Source organism: Myxocyprinus asiaticus, chromosome 37 (genome assembly GCF_019703515.2).
Source record: "Myxocyprinus asiaticus isolate MX2 ecotype Aquarium Trade chromosome 37, UBuf_Myxa_2, whole genome shotgun sequence".
Classification (NCBI taxonomy): Eukaryota; Metazoa; Chordata; class Actinopteri; order Cypriniformes; family Catostomidae; genus Myxocyprinus; species Myxocyprinus asiaticus.
In genome coordinates this window covers 22917457-22940438 of record NC_059380.1, presented here as the reverse complement: position 1 = coordinate 22940438, position 22982 = coordinate 22917457, and the positions used below count along the sequence as shown (strand labels likewise).

At 39.5% G+C, this 22982-nt stretch overlaps 1 protein-coding gene across 4 annotated transcripts in view; it reads right to left on the bottom strand.

Moving 5' to 3' along the window:
• The window catches only part of LOC127427639 (cAMP-specific 3',5'-cyclic phosphodiesterase 4C-like), a 130303-nt gene that overhangs the window by 27434 nt on the left and 79887 nt on the right, over positions 1-22982 (bottom strand). The gene's annotated exons all lie outside the window — the stretch shown is intronic.

Genomic DNA, 22982 nt, shown 5'->3' with positions numbered 1-22982 from the left:
CCGTGACATCAGAAAGCCTTTATTACTTGCCATTACTTTGATTATTCACTAAGAATAGTGGTTGTTTTTACCATAAATGTGTCATTATGCACTTATTCTCCGAATTACAACACAAAATCTTTAATTCAATTGCAGTAAGTCCGTTTGTTGCTGTGTTTTTATTTGCCTGCTTCAAAGGCAAAATGTTCCCTCATTTTGTCGGAAACACACCTAAAATCCATAGTGTTTCTGACCATTGATAAAACAAGCAAAAAAAGACAAAAAAGTACTGAGATGGTATTGTGATGACTTTAATATATACTGTACCAATACCATGGTACTGAGTCATTACCATATTAATATTTCATTTCATTTACATGACACCCCAAGACTCCAAGGATGACTTCAAAGCATGGAATTAGCATGGAATTACCATATTACTATGTCCTAAAAAAAATAAGATAAATTAAAATTTAAAAAAAGTGAATACCATGGTAATTTGTGTTGAAAATTCAGTCCTAACACATCCAGAGATGCAGACATACACTCGATGCTTAGTTCTCTGCTTTCCTGCCATTATTCCTAGTCTCAGCCTTAGATGGAATGTCCACTGACCGTCCACAGTCTGTTCACTGACTGAATGATGCATACTGTATTGCACACTACCAGGGTTTGGAGGGTTACTTTTGAAATGTATTCCACTACAGATTACAAAATACATGCTGTAAAATGTAATTTGTAACATATTCCGTTAGATTACTCAAGTTCAGTAACGTATTCTAAATACTTTGGATTACTTCTTCAGGAGCGGTAGATTTTTTGACTTGTTTTGACTATAAAAACTCTGCCAGTACAGTAAGACAAAATACACGTTAAAAATACATTCTCTGAAAAACCTAAATGTCTTATACAATGTTGTTTCTAAAAACAAGATCAATCAAATTGATCTTATTTTAAAGATTTTTAGATATTTTTACAGGAAAACAATACAAAAATTATTATCAAGAATACGATTTTTGCCCTAATATCAAAGGTCTTACTAGAAAAAAGAAATTATGATCTAATGTGAATTTTCTTGATAACAAAATATGATCGTGCCTGGTAACGTGCATATATAATGGCTAGAAATAGCATTTTAGATTAGCATAAAGCTGACAATTTACACAAGGTTTATTTCTATTTCTTCTGCTCCAGACTTACTTCAAACTTACTTCTCTGTCTGCTCGTATGAATGTAACACATCATAAGAAAGTGTTTCACTGCTGTTCAAATGCACTTTGGATCGCATCATTTATATGTATAAATGTTTTCCATCTGAAAGGACTAAATATTAAATGAAACAAATGACAATAAAATGAAAAGTAATCTCTTCAGTAATCAAATTACTTTTTGAATGTAACTGTATTCTAATTACCAATTATTTAAATTGTAACTGTACTAATATTTTGAATTTTAAATACGTAATCCCATTACATGTATTCCGTTACTCCCCAACCCTGCACACTACAATGGTAAGCACTTCTTCAATCTGGCAAGCTCTAATCAAACAATGTTTACAAGGTACCCAGTTAATACAATGAGCGCTTCTAAGGAAGAACTAATCACTGGATTTACCAAAGTTTGCCTGGTTATGTGTGTGAAATAAAATGTGCTTATTACTTTTAGATGGAATGGGATTGCAATTGGTGTTGGCTTTCTTTATCATGTTTTAACATCCTGGAAAAAGTCATGTTTAGATTTCTTCAACAACAGGAAATGACATAACTGCTCTTATGAGGTCCTTTCCTCTGGTGCTGATGTGACACAGCAGCACTGTAACATGGGGATTTGACCGAGAACCAGCTTCCATGCAACAGAGGCACATCATGGTTTATCACTCTCACAGGTCCTGCTTATGACAATAACAAACATTCTGAATTAGTATGGGTGAAGGTTCATTTCTGTGATGTTTTCAGCATGTGTGGACCACTGGGAAAGATTTGCACAAATCATTATACACATAAACACACACTCAAAACACTCTCTAAAACCAAAAAGTTAATATAATTTCACAGCCAACATACTGTTTAAGTACCAACTTGGGTTAATATTTTTTATCCCTAAACTAAGACTAAAAACTACAGCCATCAACCTGTTCTAACCTTCCTTTTTGAGTTGTTTTTTAATTTATTTATTCAAATGTATTAACCCCAAATGTATGGTCTCTAACCATTTTTTTTATTAATATGCATACAACAAACCAAGAAGAGTGAGTCTTGAGCTTTACATTGGTTGACTGTCATACATAACAGAAAATATTATTGAAATAAAGCAGTGAAACTGAAATAATTTTGCAAAATCACTGCTTTCCATAATCTTTCATGTTGACAAGCCCCTTCCATCGTCACAACTCGGCAACTCTGGTATTATTAAGAATTAATAATTTCACACTTGTAAATACAAGTTCACATGGACATTCATGTGCTCGGAACTCATAATTACGATATTTCCGACTCTGCATTAAAATCACTATAAGTGTACAAACGCAAAAGCAATTTTAAACCAACCCGGCCTCATAGAATCACATAACTATAAGTACATGTATGAAAAACATGTACTGCAGCAGTTTTCTGGTGAAATAAATAATTAAACTTGATTCCCCGAAAAGGAGGGAATGAGATGCTGCGTCAGTAGCTGACTGCTATGGGAACTCCTCCCAGAAGTGACAATCTCTGAAACCCTTTAGAATCACACCAATCTGGATTGGCAGATGGCGATCTACCTCTTATGTGCATGTCATTGAGGGCATATTAATCAGCATATAAACATTTTATTAGATTGTGTGCTCCGTGGTAATCCAACCCATGATCTTGCCATTGTTAGCACCATGCTCTTCCAGTTGATCTACATGAACTGACTGAACCAACTGATAGGGACTGACTGAGCAACAGGATTTGTCGGCTGAAGAGAGGAGCCATCTCTTGGTCCTTTAACAGTGAGAAATCAGTAGTACTGGAAATGTATGCAGCATCTTGTTCCCTCCTTTCAGAGAACCAAGGTTAGAGTTGTAACTGAGACATTCCCTTTCAAGTCGGTCACTTCGACGCTGTGTCAGTAGCTGATGCTATGGGAATTGTATAACTATAACGCAGAGCTAATGATTAACGCTAACAAAATCAATGCCCACTAGCAAACCTTTTGAACTGCCTCGAAAGCAGATCAAGGGCTGTCGAGACAGTCTGAACTGACTGGTTTGGTTAATGCACATGCTTAATGCCCTCACAGGGCAGAGCATGTGCAGTCTCTTAGCCTCATCCGACTCAAAGGGAGGAGGAAAGAATGCTTGCCAGTTAACAAACTGAGCCCTGAAGGGGTTGGCCAGATAACCCTCTCTGGGCTTGAGAACGGCTTTTGATAAGTCTAGAAGAAGAGCATGCATAAGCTTACTCCCTCTAGTGAGTCAAACGGATAAACCGTAAGCGCATTCTGTCAGGATCCTGTCACTTTGTCAGTCTGGGTTTTTGTGGTGACAGGATCCTGACACTCTTGTTCTATGTCTGTGTTGTGTTTCATCTTTCTGTCTCTCTGTGAGCACACGGCTTCGGGTTGTAGTTTCCCTGCTGTGCACTCTTTGGTTGGTTTTGTGTTTCATGTTTGGAGCATGGTTTCTAGATCCACACTCTCCTGTCTGGTTCGGTTTCGGTTCTGGTGTCAGGATCCAGACACTCATGCTCCATGTCTTGTCTTTTATTGGCGAGAGTGCATTGCTCTTATGTCATCTTGGTGGCATGCACTCACATCAATTGTTTGTGTCTGTCTCTTGTGACCGCGGGCACGCTTTACATTGCACTCATTTTGCGCTGCGCGTCTGGGTCACAAGCCGTATTCCTGTCGGTTGGCATGAGTGCATGTTGCCTTACTGTCTTGGCGATATGCGCTCGTGCCATTTGGGTGTTTGTGTTTTGTTAGAGCACATGGCTTTGTTTTGTTTCTGTTTTGCCTCATGTCCCTCAGTCCTGCATCATACCCCACCTCCTTGTTTGCCCATTATCAGTTCATCTGCCTCACCTGCCCTGCCTATTAACCTGTTATCTCACCCTATTTTAGTCTCCATGTGTGCTGTTCTGTGCCAGTTCATCTTGTTCTCTCATCTTGTCAGTCCCTATTGGTTTTTGTCCTGCTCCTTTTGATCAAACCCAGACCGTCTGTGTTCTTGCCATCCTGGACTATGTTTTTCCCATACGAGGTAGTTTGTGATGGTTTTGTTTATTTTTGTATTAATAAATCCTTTGTTTCACTCTGCAATTTGGTCCTAACTCTACAAATTGTGTCATCAGTACCAGTGCTAATTCCTTGACTGGGACGGTAACGAGGCAAGAGGACTTCAGCCATCTAGCACCATGCAGACACTTACTGAACAGAGGGTTTTTGCCCACAGACAAACCACACTGGGGGTCATGGTCCATTGCTATGTCAGAGGCATACACATTAAGCATGGATGAAGTAAGTCCTGCATCCAAAAGCCAATCTGCATAGGGAAACGCGCTGGGTCCTCACCCATAGAGGAACACCAGTCAGCGAAAAGTCACCACTTTAAAGGTCACACATCAAATTTCTTTCCCAAAAAGGAAACTTGATGTCTAGGTCTAGAACCGCTCTTGCCCAATTGACATTGAGGCCAAAAGCTCTAGGTGCATAAGCAACAGATCCATTTGCTTGCATGCCAACTCCTCCAATTGAGCCAATCATCAAGGTAGTTTCACACATTGACGCCGCTCAGCCTCAGCATAGTCAGTGACGCAACAACACATTTGGTAAATGTGAACGGAGCCAGGGACAAGCCAAAGAGAAGGAGCTTGAACTGATACACTGCCCCCTCAAAGGAGAATCTCATGAATGGCCTGTTGGCCTGAAGAACACATCTTTCAGGGCCACTGATACAAATCACTTACACAATCTGTCTCTGAGTATCTATATTGAAGGGAGATCTTGTGAGTGTCCAGTTCAAGTGCCTGAAGTCCAATATGGCCTGCAGCCCATTGTCCTTCTTAGTGACCAGAAAATAAAGTATTTAGAAGCCTTTTTGTGCGCTATCTGCCGGTACGCTCTATAACAAATTTTTGCCATGGAGAGACTGACCCTCCAAGTGTAAAAATCAGCTTGTCCTCTGTCTTGCATCATGGTGGTGAAGGACATAATGCTGTTGAAGTGAGGTGGTTGCCTCATGAACTGAAGCACATAGCTGTGCACAACCATGCTCAGTACCCAGCTGGAGACCACTACAGGGTTTCATCAGCATGCATGCCTCATGTATATGCAACAAGAACTTTTGTTCAAGTTGTCACATGGAAACCTTCTGGCACATCACCAACAACAGTAAAAACAGGCATCGAAGTGACCTGCGATATGCCACTAACCCGTTCCCACCACGCAACGGCGAGTAAAGTGAGAGGGTTGCATTGAGGACACAGAAGTGTGTTTATTTTGTTTCTCTAGGCCCTCTCAAAGGTCAGGGAAAAAACACTGCATACGTCTTAAATCACTGTGCTGTGACATGGCAGTCCTCTGGGACATAGCTTACAACAGCAAAGGCAGGCAATGAAGTGACCAGCATCACACGCAAACTCGTTTCTGGCTCACGATAACGGGGAAAGCGAGAGGGCTGTTAGGCGGAATGGAGGTGTCTTCTGGCCTCACTTCAGTGCATACATGTCTCACTAATGGAAGCCCAACAACTAAATATCCCTGACATCCTCACCACTGTCAAGCGTGATCGATCGAAGAGCGCCAAAGCAGGCTACAAACTGCCACAGGTGCACTGAACAACTGAAGCTGCTTGAGATGGAGAAGAGGAGAGAAGCAATGTTCAAGCTGATGACAAATCATCCTCAAACTCTCTGTGTTCTGTATCCTGTCCTTACCTGAGTCAGCTTTCCAATAAAGCAAGCCGAGAGCGAAACGTTTTGAATACTGCGATATAGCATCCCCCTCCTCATAATCTCAGCTGATCGTGATCATATCATGTTCGCCAATGGTGGGGTGCAGATCGTCATAGGGAAAATTACTTTTACATGGCTTGTTGTACATATCGCGTTTCACATAGCATGGGAAACTAGAGGCACAACAACATCAATGAGTTTTATTCACTTTCACATATATTAGACAGATTAACAGCTCATAAACACTTAGTTTCAGCTCTGTTACTCACACAATGCTATCTTATTAAATCTAAACACTTTTACTATAATGCATGATTTGAAAGACGATACATTTTAACTTGTATTGCAAAACCAAGCTTATCCCAGTGTGACTAAGTTTCACGGTAGATCAACTAGATTGTTGGTCTTTGAACGTGGAAGACTGGGGGAGGGATGTCGGTTTTGTTTTTTATCTAGAAAAACAGATTAAGTTTTTAAGATTATTGCTCTCAAATACGCTTTTTACAACACTATTTGTTAAGTTTAGTTTAGGTTCAAGGTTTAGGTTAGGGAGGTAGGTCTTGTTCAGTTACAACACCATAGAGCATTAACCTTAAAAACCTCATCTTTTTGGGGAATATTTTACTTGCTTTCAGCACCCCTTAGTGAACATTTCACCTCGAAACTGCAGTGATATGTGTAATGAACCATGCAATTGCAATTTGCTAAATTGTTGCCACAGTCACAGAATTTTCATGAGATCTCGAATTCTGATTGGTTAAACTCACACCACTGATTGAGCCAGAAGTCAAATGTTGGGCCACTCAAACTAACAGTGTGATTTTTTGATAATGCTACAGAGCCAGTGATTACACTTGTCACTGGAATCAATATATAATGGCTTAATTATAGTATAGTATTTCTGTATATTAAAATGAGATAGGTAGTTAAAAAGTATATTTAATATAATGTGTCGTATGCAAACAGAAAAAAATTCACTTCATAGGTTTCATTTCTGAACCACTTGTGGCACAAAATGGACGTGCAAAAATAAAGACTGTTTTCAAACCACTTTCTCAAACACTTCTACCCCTTCTACCCTTCCCTCCATCATAGGTGTGTTCAACTTCATGCAGCGTTACACAGACCAATCGGCGCCGGACTTAAAGCAATGCATCTCAGTTAGAAATTTTGTCCAAATTTACCATGACGTATGCTACCAAAGTACTGTGATTCAAGAGCAGCTACCTGGCTCAGCCGGCACAGTTGCTCCTGAGCAGCTGCACAATCTCTGAATGTCGACACAGCTTATTCACGACTGGTCAGATCTCTCCAATCAGTCCAATTACAACGGTTAGGTGTGTTTCATGAGCTGACTTCACAATGGCATACGTCATATACTGTACTACACTTACTACTTCTGCTGTATCAAGTAGATAAAAAAACAACAATTCAAAATGATTAAAAAAAACTCCTTTTTTGTTATTAAAATAATATAGGCCTTAATTGGACTTTCTTCTTGTACACACAGCAGGCACTGCATTAAGCAGCACATAAACTTTTCAAATGAAAAATGTTTCTGGTTATTTTATGTAAAACTCAAGCATCTGTCAACTTCATCTTCAATAAAGAAAACAAATATCATGTAATTTGACTGATGTAGGTTCAGCACATGACAGGAAGCGCAAAGTGTCCGGCTTGATGGCTCTCTTTTCAACTCCTCCCCCGACTGCAACCGCAGTTCAAATCGAACATACCTATTGTTTGAACAAATAAGTAATCCCACCCCCAAACTCAAGCCATTGGTTGAGCAAAGACATTTTCAGGATTTGACATACAGTATTCAGAATTGAGCCGCTCAAAAAAAAAAAAAAATAAAAAAATTTTTTTTTTTTTGAAAAGCACCAAAGTGTTTACACTTTTCTGGAGGTTAACCTACATAAAACTAGAATAGAAGAAAGTACTTTAATAATTAAAAGACACATTTCACCTATTTTACTCTAATTTCATTCAAACATGCATCACTGATTCTAGAAACAACAAAAGCATTTAAAAATGAGATTCAATTACCGCCTGAGTTTCTGCACAATGTCAATTGGACGGTTGACAGCATACGGGGAGCCACAGAGATTCCCATTTCGAACTTTAAAAGTGCGGTCAGTGGGTGGGAAAGTGACACAGCCAGTTGGTAAACTCATATTTCCCTCAGTGTCTCTCTCTCTCCGTTTCCCGTTGTACTCCAAAAATCAGCTCTGCCTCTCAAGTAGTCTTAGACACATGCTTCCCACCTGCCGAGTTAATGTCACAGAAGAGCACTGAACACATCAAGCCACGCTGACATGACTGAGTCCCTCAAAACAGCTTGAATTTGAAAGTCTCGTTGTCCATTAGTGGTCATCCTTCAGTTTAAAATCACATTGCTCAAAAAGTTGCTCATTGCACATTGCTCAGGTGGTTTTGCTCAAAAAGTTGTGGCGTAAAGCTCTTTTCTGGAAAGCTGCCGTTTAGCACACATGCAAGAATAGATGTAAACACACAAACTTCCAAAGTCAACAAACGAAAAGCTGCAGAGAAAACTCCCTCTCTCTCTCTCTCTCTCTCTCTCTCTCTCTCTCTCGCTTTCCTTTGCCCCTCTCACGGCTCACTATCCCTCTGACAGCTGAACTCATATACATGAGTTTACACCAGAATGCTGGCCCAGTATGTGTGTGTGTGTGTGCATTTGCGTTTATGTGTGTTTGAGGGACTGACAGCTAAACAGTGAGGTCACAGCCCAGAGAGAGGGGCAGGACCAGTGGATGACTTGTTGTCTTCAGTGTTAACTCTTTATTGGAGAGTTTTCTTTAAAATAAGACAAAATACAAGTGCACTACAGTTTTTCACAATTGCTAAAACACTAAACCCCATTCTCTGAACCAAATGCTCAGTGACCTAAACCATTTGTTGAATCAATCACTCTTTTGGCAAAACCTTAAACAAGTTCAGGTAGTTAGACACGCTTTGCAAATCACATCCACTCTCTTTGCAAAACTCAAAACACATTCTCACTCACTAAAACACACTTCGCACTGTGATGCACTTGTGTTGCAAAACAGTAAGCACAGGCGGCAAAAGTTAAACACAACTACAACACAGCTGTCATCGTTTACACACAATGACTCAAAACTGTTCACACTTGTTTCTAATGATGTGATCAAATTGATTGTACAAACCAAACCAAATATAAGCCAGTTCAGAGTGCACCGGTGCGTTGAATGTTGATACCAACGATGGATGGAAACAATCGGAGATGCAGAGGAAGAAGAGTACATGTAAGAGGTGGTGGATGAGGAGGAAGAGTACGAGGATGAGGAAGAGCAAGACCAAGAACAGTCATTTCAGATGAAATTCGGGCAACTGTGATAGACCATGTTCTTGTTCATGGAATGACAACGAGGGAAGCAGGACAAAGAGTACAACCCAATTTGAGCAGATTATCTGTGGCCACCATAATCAGGACATTCAGAGAAGAGAACAGGTAATTGTTTCTTTTTTACTGGATTTTGGTCATTTAAAGTTTACTGTATACATTTGATTCAGTACATAACTTTGTCAATAGAAAGGGGGAAAAAATAGAATTCCAAATAGAAGTAATGTCCATTTCTATTTTTACTGTATGTATACCTTTGTAAGTACATTTTCCCTTTTTGTAGAATTGCAAGACTACCATATGAGGGTGGAAGGACTGCTACTGTATGTTCTCCCAGCAGCAAGAGGCTCTATTGTTGATATGGTCCATCAAAACAATGCCATCCGACTGTGTGAAATACAGCAAAGAGTTGTTGAAGACAATGTAAACTTTGAAGGAATCAACAGTGTCAGCCTTTCTACCACTGACCGTGTCCTCCAATGCAACAGGGTACGCATGAAGCAAGTATACAGAGTACCCTTTGAGCACAACTCAGAAAGGGTCAAAGATCTACGATATCAGTATGTGCAAGTAAGTGTAAACTCAGACACTTTCAGCACTGATGCTAACAGTAAAATTCTGTGCTTCTTGTCTACTGTTACTGTAAACGGCACTATATTGTAGTGTATGTAAATAAGGAGTGCATACAAATATACTATTGCAGAAATCTGTCTTTCTATATCACTTACTAAATGACTTACAGTATATTTATCTACTTTTATACATAGAGAGTGTTTGAATTGGATTCCATGGAAAGGCCCCATGAATACATTTTTGTAGATGAAGCAGGGTTCTGGCGAAGAGGAGAAGGAGAGGCAGGAACATAATTGGCCAATGTGCCATTGTGGAAGTCCCTGGTCAGCGTGGTGGCAATGTCACCCATTGTGCAGCCATAAGTAATCGTGGGGTTCTGGATATGCGAGTGGTACAACATCAACCACCGATTCATAAACGTTTGCCTTCCACCATACAGCCCTTTCCTAAACCCAATAGAAGAGTTCCCTATCTGTCACTCACTCGAAGTTGTGTCGATGTAGTGACACTAGGGGTCACTCTTGGAAGCCCAAAACACCTCTGATCTTTTGAAAAAAGGCCAACGAGAATTGGCGAGTGGAATTTGCATGCCACTTCCTCGGACATACAGGTATAAAAGGAGCTGGTATGCAACCACTCATTCAGATTTTCTCTTCAGAGCCAAGCGGTTGCATTCAGTGCACTGAATACAATTCCTCTAGAAAAAAATAAAATAAATAAAAAACATAAAACTCACCTCGCTAAAGACTGCTGGATTTGACAGCGCATTTCAGCAGCTTCTCCCCCTCTGTGCCTGTGCTGTGCAGAGAACACCCCTGGGCGCTTCGGCAGAGCAAAAAAAAGTATATTCTGAAAAGAGTATATTTTCTTTTCATAAAAGAGCAGCACACACGGAACGTCTTTTTAAAGATGCCTTTCCGTTTGTGTGTTATTCCTAGTTGTGGTCGCTATCTCTCCGCTTCCGATGGCCACGATCGCTGTCTTATGTGTCTGGCCGCTGCCCACGCGGAGACATCGTTCGTGGATGGATCATGTCCTCATTGCGAGAACATGACCATGGCAACATTGTGGTCGTGGCTTGCATTCGTAAGAAAGCAAGCCACCCCAGTGGCTCCCTGCCTCGGTCCTTCTACCTATGGGTATGAGGCCATGCCGGTTAGCACTGGGGGCGATTTGGGGACCTCAATGGGACCACCTCCGCTGGGTATCCCCCCACGGACCTCCCATTCCCCAGCACGCTCGCTTGCCCCGATCGCGTGCTCGGACGAGATCGCCGGCTCGTCTCAGGGCATGTTTGACATCTCGTCTGGCGCCCAGGAAGATGATGAGTTATCGATCGAAGCATCGGAGAGCGGGCTGGTCCGGTCTGACGCTGAGGCTTTGGCTGGGCTTCCTCCTTCGGGAACGAGTCTCAGGCCGATGCGGAAATGACGGACATGCTTTCCTGGGCGGCCATGAGCGTCGGGCTAGAGTGGAACCCTCCGCTCTCCCCTGAACCCTCACGGCTCAACGATTGGTTCCTGGGCTCGCCCCCATTCCTTTCTTCCTGGAAGTACATGAGGAGCTGACAAGGTCGTGGGAGGCACCTTTTACTGCCTGGTCCCGATCTTTCAGCTCCCCCGCTCTCGCTACCCTCGATGGTGGAGCGGCCAGGGGGTATTCGGTTATCCCCCAGGTGGAAAAGGCGCTCGTGGTGCACTTGTGTCCGCAGAGCGCTGCCACCTGGAGCAGGAGCCCGAAGCTCCCGTCCAAGGCCTGTAGGTTTATGTTGTCTCTGATGGCTAAGGGCTACGGTACCACTGGACAAGCCGCCTCCACCCTGCACGCCATGGCTCTCCTGCAAGTACACCAAGCCAAGGCGCTAAGAACTGCACGAGGGTAGTTCTGACCCTGGACTGATGCAGGAACTGCGCTCGGAGACCGACCTCGCTCTCTGGGTGATGAAGGTCACTGCATGGTCTCTTGGGCAGGTTGATGTCCACCCTGGTGGTCCAGGAGCGCCACCTTTGGCTCACCTTGGTCGAAGCGGACAAGGCACGTTTCCTTGACGCCCCCATTTCCAAGGTTGGCCTGTTTGGCGACACTGTCGAGGACTTTGCCCAGCAGTTCTCGGCGGTGAAGAAGCAGACAGAGGTTTTACAACATATCCTGCCCCGGTGCGGCTTAAGACCCCGCACCCTGTCTGCAGCAACATCTCCGGCTCCACCGCAGCCCGCCCCCGTGGCCCAGCTCCGGCGTGCAGCCCATCGCAGGATGCAGATGTCCCCCGTCTCACGGCCACCAAGAACACGAGGAAGGCTTTGAAGCGCCCCTGAAACCCAGGAGCAAGGAGACCCATCTCTCTGGAGCTAGTGCACAGACCACCTGCTGCTTCAAAATGGCACCCATTTACTTCCATTGTGAGGACCTACGGAGCTGAAATATTCCTTTAAAAATCTTAATTTGTGTTCTGCAGAAGAAAGAAAGTCATACATATCTGGGATGCCAGGAGGGTGAGTAAATCATGAGAGAATTTTCAATTTTGGATGAACTATCAACATCACTATTGTTTCACCATTTAAAACCTAACAAACCTCATATTTATATATTTTTGAGTGTGGCTATTTTAAGTGTCCTAATTCTTTTTATAGCCTCATATAGTAGTCATGTTCAAAATCTGTGATAGCATGAGGGACCCCGGTTTTTCACTCAGTTCCCTCATTTCAGTTCCCTCAGGGCAGAATCTGATCTGCTCCAATCAAAGTAAATATTTGCTCAACCAGTGTTGTTGTGGGGGTATGCACATGCAGGTCTCTCACGGGCAGTTCGAAGGGGCACATACACACCAGGTAATTTCATGAGTCTAAACGCACACATACTATATACACACTGAGCCTTATTCATTAAAAACAAAAAAAGCCCCGGGCGGCAGCCTATGTCGCCATGCATAAATCCACCACTGAATAGATTTTTTAATTTTTTTGAAGAAAATGTGAGAAGTACTTGCCATAGCAAAATGCACAGGGACAATGCTAGGGTGTAGCTAAGTGGTTGTCAAGGCACTGTGGTTGCTATGGTTCTCTGTTTGTTTTTAAGTGTGTTGCTTCGTGATTGCTAGGGTAATCTCTGTGGTTACTAGGGCTTGTGGGTGGTTGCTAGCATATTGCTTGGTCATTGCTTAAGTATTTTAAGGGGTTGCTTACTGACCAAAGGCAAAAGAGCTCACCCCCAAATCGCTACGATATTCTTGTCTCTAGATAGTGTGTGCGCGCATAGCACAGTATCTTTGCTTGCTTGCTCTCTTTCTCTCCTAATATTGAACACAAGTCCAGACAAACTGTTTAAAGTTCAATTGTACATTAATATCATTGATTTCTTTTTAGCCTTCATGAACTGCTCTGAATGAACTGTGCATCATTATGTTAACTCAGAGGGGTTTGATAACAACAAAACAAACAGAGTCCAGCATTCAGCCAGAGGAGGGCAGCCACACATTGAGAACTGCTATGAGAATTATTTCCAACAGTTTACAATAGTAATGATACCAGTTTATGATCAGGATGAAAAGAAACACTAAGCATTAAAGGTGTTTTTTTAATAGCATGCATAAAATGTCCCTACCATCTGACAATGAAATAAGTGTCTTGAGAAATCACTTGGAAGATTAATATGGAATTCAATAGATATGTGCTCACAGATGTCTTTATACTGTATTAGCTATTTTACAATAGCTTTGAGTGTGATCAACCAATCACAATTTTGAGTAGGACCTATCTGTTTAATCAATGTGTAGATGTTTTTGCATTCATGCAAGACTTATCATTCATTTGTTATGAATAATCATATTTCTTGGTTTGCAAATCACACTTGCGTATCAAGTGTGCATCTTTTCTTTCTGCTCTTGTTTCTGTACTACTCTTATCTTACTCTTGAAACTTAACAGTGTGATACTGCTGATATTGTTGGCTCTTATATTACGAATTGCTTGTGATGTTCCTCATGTGTAAGTCGCAATGGATAAATTGGCTGCAAAATAAATACATAAACAAATAAATGAAAAGAGAAAATTATCAAATGAAATTTAGTACCTTTAATTTGTAAACTATTTTATTTACTGGATTATACATGTTTAGATGTTTATTTAGTATATAAATAATTTTTAGTGGAATTTCCAACAAGTTACTTTGATAAAAAATGCTTATAGCAAATTTTTGCTAATACCACTTATACATTTAAAAACACATTCATTTTTATAAGTTTCTGCCCCTCATTCACACTAGAACTGCGTTTTACTCTACCGAAAACTGAGACTTTCGTAAATGGTCTCCATAACCACATACTTTGGAAAATGATGATGTTCAGAATCTGAAAACAGAGTTTTCAAACTTAAACAGATTAATGTGGACATCAGGGACTAAAAACGGTTCAAGGAAAGAAAACGAAAACCGAAAATGGGAACAAAGTGATTTTCAATTGTTCTGGAGTGAAGAAGTTCTTTTTAAATGTTGGTAAAACTGTTATGACCAGTTCATTTTGTTTCGATAATTTTTTCATGAAACCAAAGGCCAAAGGGTTTATCACAGTACATTTTTGGAACAACACTACTTCATGTTGCCTGAAAAAAAAAATGAAACATGTGCTTTGATCTTGAAGGAAACTGCTGCATCACACATTTCTTTGCCTAATTGCCCATTGTGGATGTTACGTTATGTGATAGAAGACCTTTTTAACAACTATGTAGAACTATCACATAAATACTGTACACAGTGTTGGGCAAGCTACTCAAAAAATGTAGCAAGCTAAGCTACCAACTATTCAACATAAAAATTTGTTAAGCTAAGCTAAAAGCTACACTTCAGAGAAAGTAGCAAGTTACACTACAAGCTACACACCAAAAGTAGCTTGCTCCATTTAAGCTACTTCATATTTCTTTTTCAATCAGATGCACGGAGAATACTGTCATAGACAAAGCATCTAAAATATGTATTCACATGACGTTTATCAAAGCCATGTTACAGTATATTACAGTTTAGTGCAATAGAGTATACAACTGTACAGTACGGTGAAAAACGTACAGTATGTGCACATAAAAACATGTAAATTCATATTTAGACAAACTACCTTTACAAACCCATGTGTTCAACGTATAATCACTATTTTTACATTTTATTTTTCATATTTATACTACTACCTCTACAAAACCATACCCATTTGAACATAATTTCCTTTGCACATTCCTGTATAAAAACTCTGTACATATACTATTCATCTTATCTTGTAATTCTGTGTCTTGCTGTTGTATTTCTGTATGTACTAGACACATTTGCAGGTTTGGTTTCCATTGATTGTAGATCCACTGCAACCAGCGTTATCTTTATTTTCCTTATTTTAAAATATTGCGTGATCGTGTTGGCAAGTGAGAGCAGGCACCAAATGATTCAGCATCAAGCGCGTAAGCTTTCTGAGTCATTCAGATTGAATTGCGAACTGATTCAGACCGCTTTGCTATAACCTGTGACCAATTCATTGTAAAGAACCACCTCAGATGAGCAATTCATTTGTGAGTCGGACATCTTTAGTTCTGATTCAAAACTGGTGATAGTAAACACCGTTTTGATGTATGATGTAGCGGTGTAGCTTTTGTCATAGCTACGCAATACCTAGTCAAAAATATAGCTTCGCTCCTGAAAAGCTACTTGATTTAAAAACTAGCGAAGCTACCCCCTTGCTTCTCAGAAATGTAGTTAAGCTAATAGCTTCGCTATATGTAGTGAAACTACTGCCCATCACTGACCGTACATGCATGGCTTATCCAGATGCAAAGAAAACATTACTACATCATAACATCAAATAGTATGTTTCTCAGCTCTCTTTACTGAATTATTATTAGATATGATGCATTAATACAAATTTGATGCTGCCAAGTTTTGTCTCAGAAGCAGATCTGCACTTAAAATTATACATAAATGTTAATTAAATGTATGCTTGTTATGATTTTTATGCTGAAATCCACCACACAGGAAAACATTTTTATTTCTAATTTTTGCTTATTTTGGTGAGGTAAGTGGCTTATTTTGGGCTTGTTTTTCCAGACCAGGTTGCTTGCTTCTCTTGCGTGATCTGGCAACACTGCAATTGGTATTTCACCCACCCATTACCGCAGAGTACTGTCATTTTAAATAGAATATTATTAACCGTTCTTTTATTTTGTTCTAATCAGTTAACCAAAAGTTACAATTCTGTTATAATTTACTCACTTTTATATCATTACGAACCTGTGCATCTTTCTTATGTCGGTCTATCTTTTCAATAAAATGGCAGTTGCTAGTACTTCACTTTAAAGCTTGAAAAAGGACCTAAAAGCATTATAAAGGAAGTCTTTTGAAAGCATAACATAGGTTTTTGTAAGTTAAGTAGAAACAAATAACTATTACTTTAGTCATTTTTATGAATACTAAAGAGCAGGCCTGTTCAACACTGTTCAAATCCGGACCATTTTAAAATTTCAGTGAGCCACGTGAGGTTGTCAGTTGTCTTTGGGACTGTTCAAACCGAATACAGTTTGTGTCTGTTAGTGCTGATTTTTTATAGTTTTCCTATGTAAACTTGTGCTAGACAGACATTGCACCACGTCTCAATGTTTTTACAGTGTCAGAGTGGTAGAGTGCTGTGTTTTTGGATGCTTTCAGATGTTGCCCTACAAATAATCATTATCCGTCATTCTGACGAAAAGGAAGATTAAAGAACTAAAATAATGCATGAATTTGTTCAAGAAAACATTTGATTTGAAAAGTCAAATGTTTAAATCACTGCATCTACTATATAACAAACTTCACTGTTATTGTTCACTAAGATTTTTAGTATCAGTCTGATTTACTCTCCTTTCCTGCTAGGTGGAAATATTTCTCAAAGTTACCTCTCCTATAGAAATTGTTATTTTACTGCCCTTGGGTTGTTCTCATTTTCTCTTTATCATGCCCATTCAGTGTTAGCACACTGACACAGATCTGATGCTGAGCAGTGTTTTTGGGTGTGACGTGTTACAGTAATAAGATGACTGTAAGACGAGTCCATTTTGAAACATCCAAACAAACAAATTGATTATAATAAATCAAAACAACCTAACGGTACTCACAAGAGAAAAGCAGTCCGTACACTTAACCATGTCTGTGTCAATGTGTGCTCAATGCACTCCGTGTACCCACTTCCACAACAGCAGCACTATGCAGTTGGATGTGCATTGTGTGCAGTGGCGTATTAAGACTTCGCAAGGTTTGCTATATATTTACTTATTATTTTTATCATTTACTCTGGTATTGCATGCAACAAAGTGGTAGCTCATTCAAATAATCACTTTATCACATAATCTACTTCAAGCAGTACTCTTTAATTTCTTTTAAAGATTCAATGCCATAAACTTTGCAAGCTTTGGCAAATCTAATAAAAATCAAATAGTTTTCAACTAGTTCTTCATCAAAGGTGCTCATTGTAGCATCCCATACCACCACAATTTGAAAATGGCGTTTTCATGTTCGAACACTCTCTGTCCACACTGCCATTTTCAAGCGTTTTCCAAAAGTTGCTCACCCACACTGAAACATATGAAAATGCTTAAATCCTCTTACTACGCATGCGAAAAATCGCCGTTGCATGTATGGTGTGGAAAGCAAATGTCCTCGTGTTCCATTGCAGGACACCAATTCCGAGTAAACTACCTGTCGCCTTTTAAGCAATGCAATGTTAATGTTGTACAAAATAACATTTATCTTTAACAATGCTATCAACGTTAATATCAGGCACAACAGCACCGCTATAACACAGGCCGCCATCTTCATTGTTTTGGTTGAATGGATCACATGACTGCATCACATGACAACAAATACTTCATCGTTTTCAGATATATCCGTTTTCCCAGTCCACACAACGTGAAGACACCAGTTTCAAATGTATCCCCTTGGGAGAGTGTTTTCAAAAAGCTCAGTTTTCGCTGACAAAAACGCTGTCTCATTGTGGACAGAAGCCCAAAAAATAGAGAAAAAGATGCGTTTTCAAACGAAAACATATTAGAGTGGATGTGGCCTCAGTTTATGCTGCTCTTGTTTTTGCATACAGTGCATAAACTTGTGTTTCGCGGCTCTTGAGCATGGCCGGCGAGTGCCGTGCATCGAAGAATGAACATTACCTCTACCCATAACCATACACTAAAGTTTGAGCGATCGACATTTTGCAACAGAAAAGTAGACATCAGACTTCTTTTACATGTTTTTTTTTTTTTGCAACTCTGATAATAAGTGTCAGTTGTGGATTTTCCATGTGCTAGAAATTAAACTAATCGCACATGCGCAAATGGGTTAAAAGTACAATAGTATTCTATTTCTACTTTAGCCAGCCCTGAGTTGGTGCCCCTTGGAGTCACCCAATTGCCCACATTGTTAATTCGCCCATGATTGTGTGGTATCGGTTTTTGGTATAAGAACGTTTTAATGAGAGTACATCTGATACTGATAACAGAGCAAAGTTTTGAAAGTGCCACAGAGCCACAGTATTTTTTGTAAGTCAACCCACGAATGGCTTGCGTATTGTTGTCTCAGCAAATTAATGTAGAATAGTATAAAGTATTTTAACGTTTAAACAAAAGAAACATTTTACCTTTAAGTAGGAGTTAATTGTAGCTATTTGTTTGCATTCTGCTTCCTGCTAGGCTTTCAACACTAAACATGCCCAATCTTTATGCTGCTTTGTTTGTGTGGTTGCAAACTGGTTTGTACACAGTTGCACTGACATGTTTGGGATGTTTAAAGATTCCAATGAAATATGACAGTGTAATTAAAACACAGTCAGAGAGGTGTCCTGAAATGCAGGCTGAACTCACATGCCTGACTGTGACGTTTGCACATCTGGAAAAGATTTGAGCTCAAAGAGGAGTTTAGAGTCAGACCTAATAATAGAGCAGCGCTATGCTTTAGTTTTAGCAATAACAGGCCAAAGCCACACAATATTATCTCCTATTACACAGTTTTTGTAGTCTTAAAGCTTTCAGTGTGTATTTAAAGCATGAGCTGTCCAGGTTAAAAGGGATTAATGTGATCAATAAAGACAGTTTAAGAGTGTAAATCTCTCAAATTGTGATATCCATAAAGAAAATATGGTTAATGCATTTGTTTACCTGTTTACATCACACATGCACCACACCCATACAAATTTGCATTTATTTTGCATTGCACAATGTAACTGCCATAACTCCATGCCATCCATAGTAACCCAAGATCCCTATAAAATAACTAGTATAGCAAAATAATGCTGTTCTTACACCATTACCAACACTTAAACATGAAGGGCACAGAGTTAATTTACTGTAATTTTGTAATTAATTTAACAAAAGTATAACATATAAATGTTCACCCTCTTGACCCTACACTGATTGATTCTGTCAGGGTAATTGAAGGTTAAAATTTGTTAAGGTGAATACAGCTTTTCATTTTATCTATATCAAAACAAAAACTAAAGTCCTTTGCTAAAAACATAGAAATAATACACAGAAATATTTTTTAAAATATAATAATTTTAGTTAATAGTGATGGGTAGGCCTATCAGTTATAGATTTTGGTAAGCCTGTCAAAAGGCTATGGCTAATGCCATTTACAAAAAGAGTGTGTGTGGGGCTGGTTTAGACAATGATTTTTACAGTTTTTTTATGAGTGCTTACACACTAAAATTAAAATAACACACAGTTAGTGAAACCTGACACTCAAGGAGCAAAACCTCAGCCCAGATCTGCACAACCATAAGCACATTCTCAGCATCACACTTTTTGCAAAACACTACACACAGTGTTTTGCAAAGCACTAAACACACTCCTCTACATTAGACACAGAGATCTAACATGATGTCACTTCTTTGCCATTTCAAGGCACTGCCTTTCAAAATACCACACCTATGAACCAACAGATTAAACACGATCGTCAGGTGTACAGACACTTAGATGCTTAATTGTAAACTCACCAATCAGCTGTAAGCACCCATGAAAAGGCAACAGGTGAGTTTACCTGTCTTAAACAGAAATGGAAGGCAATGCTGCAGTAAGAGATCTATATAATTGGCCACAGAGCTATTTTGAATGTCCCGGGCCAACGTGGTGGTACTGTAACGTCACAATGTGCACTGCAATCACACAGAATGGGGTCCTCCACCGCCATGCCAGCTTAGGTCCTTACAACACGGCCCACATACTCACATTTTTAGACAGACTACACAACATCATCACAGCAGAAGACCAAATGGATGCAGAGCAGATGAGATATATTGTCATCTGGGACAATGTATTTTTCCACCGATCTGTTCTGGTCCAAAACTGGTTTCATCAGCATCCACAATTTTCACTCCAATACCTCCCACCGTACTCTCCCTTCCTTAACCCCATTGAGGAGTTTTTTCGGCGGTAGAAGGCTTACGATCTCCAGCCCTATGTCAGGATACCCATCATTCAAGCCATGGAGGAGGCCTGCTACCTAATTGATGCAGGGTCTCTGCAAGGATGGATTCGAGAAGTTTCTTCCCTCACTATCTTGCGAGAGAGGACATAGCCTGTGATGTGGACGAAGTGCTATGGCCAGATCCAGCTAGGCAAAGAGATGATGCTTAGGGGTTTTTTTTAATTCATGCTTTCTTTTTTGTCTCCACAAATGTTTTTGCTGTGTTTACTGTATGTACTATATTCTATTTAGAATATGTTCTGTTCTGATTTTCAGTACAAAACGCAACCTTTGGAAATGCATGGATGTATTGATTGACTTTACAATGTGGGGAGAAATAAATATTTTCATCAGTGTGCAGTACTGGTCTTGTGTGTTGTGTTTGGTCAATATATTCATGTGCTTTACTCTAACAATATATCAAATCAAACCCAGACTATATCATTAGAAATGTAGAAATGTTAAAAGTGTTTTAGATTGAGCACAGCAGTGTGTTACTGGTTCAAACAGAATCAGATCATATGAATCGTGTGTGCAATACAGTGTCAAAATTGGGTTTTTATAAACTATTGTACAGTTTTGAATGAAGTGTTTAATTTTGCAAAAGATCTGAGGTGTTCTTCTACTTGTGTGTGTGGTTGTGTGAATTGTGTGTAGTGTTTTGACAAAATGAGCCCTGTTTTCAAAATCGTGCTTAAGCAATCGTAAAAAACTGTAAGTTGGTTAGCACATTGGGTATAAAAGTTTATATAAGTAAAGATTTATATGCATTTATGCAAGTTATATAGGTAAAATTGTTTAATATTAATCCTTAACTATAAATCATATAAATATAAACATAATCATTTTAATTTCAAAATCATTACTCATAATGATTAATAATGATAAGTGTTGTGTTCTATTGGCCTGGTCAACAATAAACAATTTATTTAAAACATAAATGTAATTATTAATTAACAAAAGTCGGTAAAACTTTATAATAACTACACGGTATAAAGTATTTGTAAAGCATTAGTTTATAGTTAATTGATCATTTATAAATGATTGTTCCTACATTATTAATACATTAATAAGCTACATATAAATAGTATGTTATTTCTTTCTATTCACTTTAGCAAATCATTTATTATTGTTTAATAAGTTAATATATAGGCTGTTTGATAATGTTTTTGTTTTTTTTATCCTTAGTAAACAACTTGATAATCATACCTAACTGATGTATTTTAGTTGATGCAAACCAGTGGTAAAGAAGTGTTTATGAGAACATTAAGAAAGCATAAATTCATAGTTAATAAAATATATTAAATATGTAATTAATTGGATACACATTTCTGCTTAATGAATGTGTTTATTAATGTTTTAGGTCTTAATAAAGCACTTCCTAATGGCTAGCTAAGCATTTTGCATGACCTAATCTAAAATGAGAACTATATATGTCTAATTAAACATTTATTAACATGGTTTAACAGAAGGATGACCAGCTGGCCCAGGGCCAGTGTGAGAGTTTTGCCCTTTCGGACCAGTACTGCGTTGTCACTAAATCTTCCGTTGATCTTGTAAATGTGTTGTACATGTGTCCTAGTCTGATTATTAAACTACAGCAGCCTGCGATTAAGAAATATCCAATTCTTGTGGGGCCTGGGTAGCTCAGTGGCAAAAGACGCTGGCTACCACCCCTGGAGTTCGCTAGTTTGCTAGTTCGAATCCCAGGGCGTGCTGAGTGACTCCAGCCAGGTCTCCTAAGCAACCAAATTGGCCCGGATGCTAGGGAGGGTAGAGTCACATGGGGTAAGCTCTTCGTGGTCACTAATGTGGTTCGTTCTCAGTGGGGCGTGTGGTGAGTTGAGCGTGGATGCCGCGGTTGATGGCGTGAAGCCTCCACACGTGCTATGTCTCCGTGGCAATGCGCTCAACAATGCGTGGGTTGGCAGTCTCAGACGTGGAGGCAGCTGGGATTCGTCCTCCGCCACCTGGATTGAGGCGAATCACTACGTGACCACGAGGACTTAAAAGCGCATTGGGCATTCCAAATTGGGTGATAAAGGAAATAAAAAAATTAAAAAATTAAAAAAAGAAATATCCAGTTCTCTTGTGTTGCATGCTTCAAAGTGATGTGTGAAGGCGTTGACCCACTAAAAACATCACATTATGACTTCTGTAATCTGTGTATTAGATTACAGAAAGCGAAACGCTCATTTAATGCAAAGCATGCAGCACATTCAAGACTGTTTATTTGAAATTGCAGCCTCTAGTGGTGTAATAATCAAATAACCACGTAGCAAACTGTGGCTGTGTCTCGTTTCGAAGGCTGCGTGATAGGCAGGGCGTGTCCTTTGAAGGCTGCAGTATACCGAGCATCCTCCTTTAAAGAAGCCTCATTTAAACGAGACGGCCTTCATAGGACAAACAGAAACGTAACGTAACATGGTTGCTATGACAGCACGCCACTCTTAAACAAGCGCGAGTGCTGTGAGTGAGAAGGGAACAAAGTCCATCTGGAAGGGAATGTATGAGGTATATTTTAGGAGAGTTATAATGATGTAAAGAGAAAAGAAAATAGATTTTACAGGTGTACTTTTAGTCTAATACTTTATTTTAATTATATATTAATATAATTATACATATTATATACTCTGCACCCATCTACTGAGGTACTTCAACTTGGGAATTAAC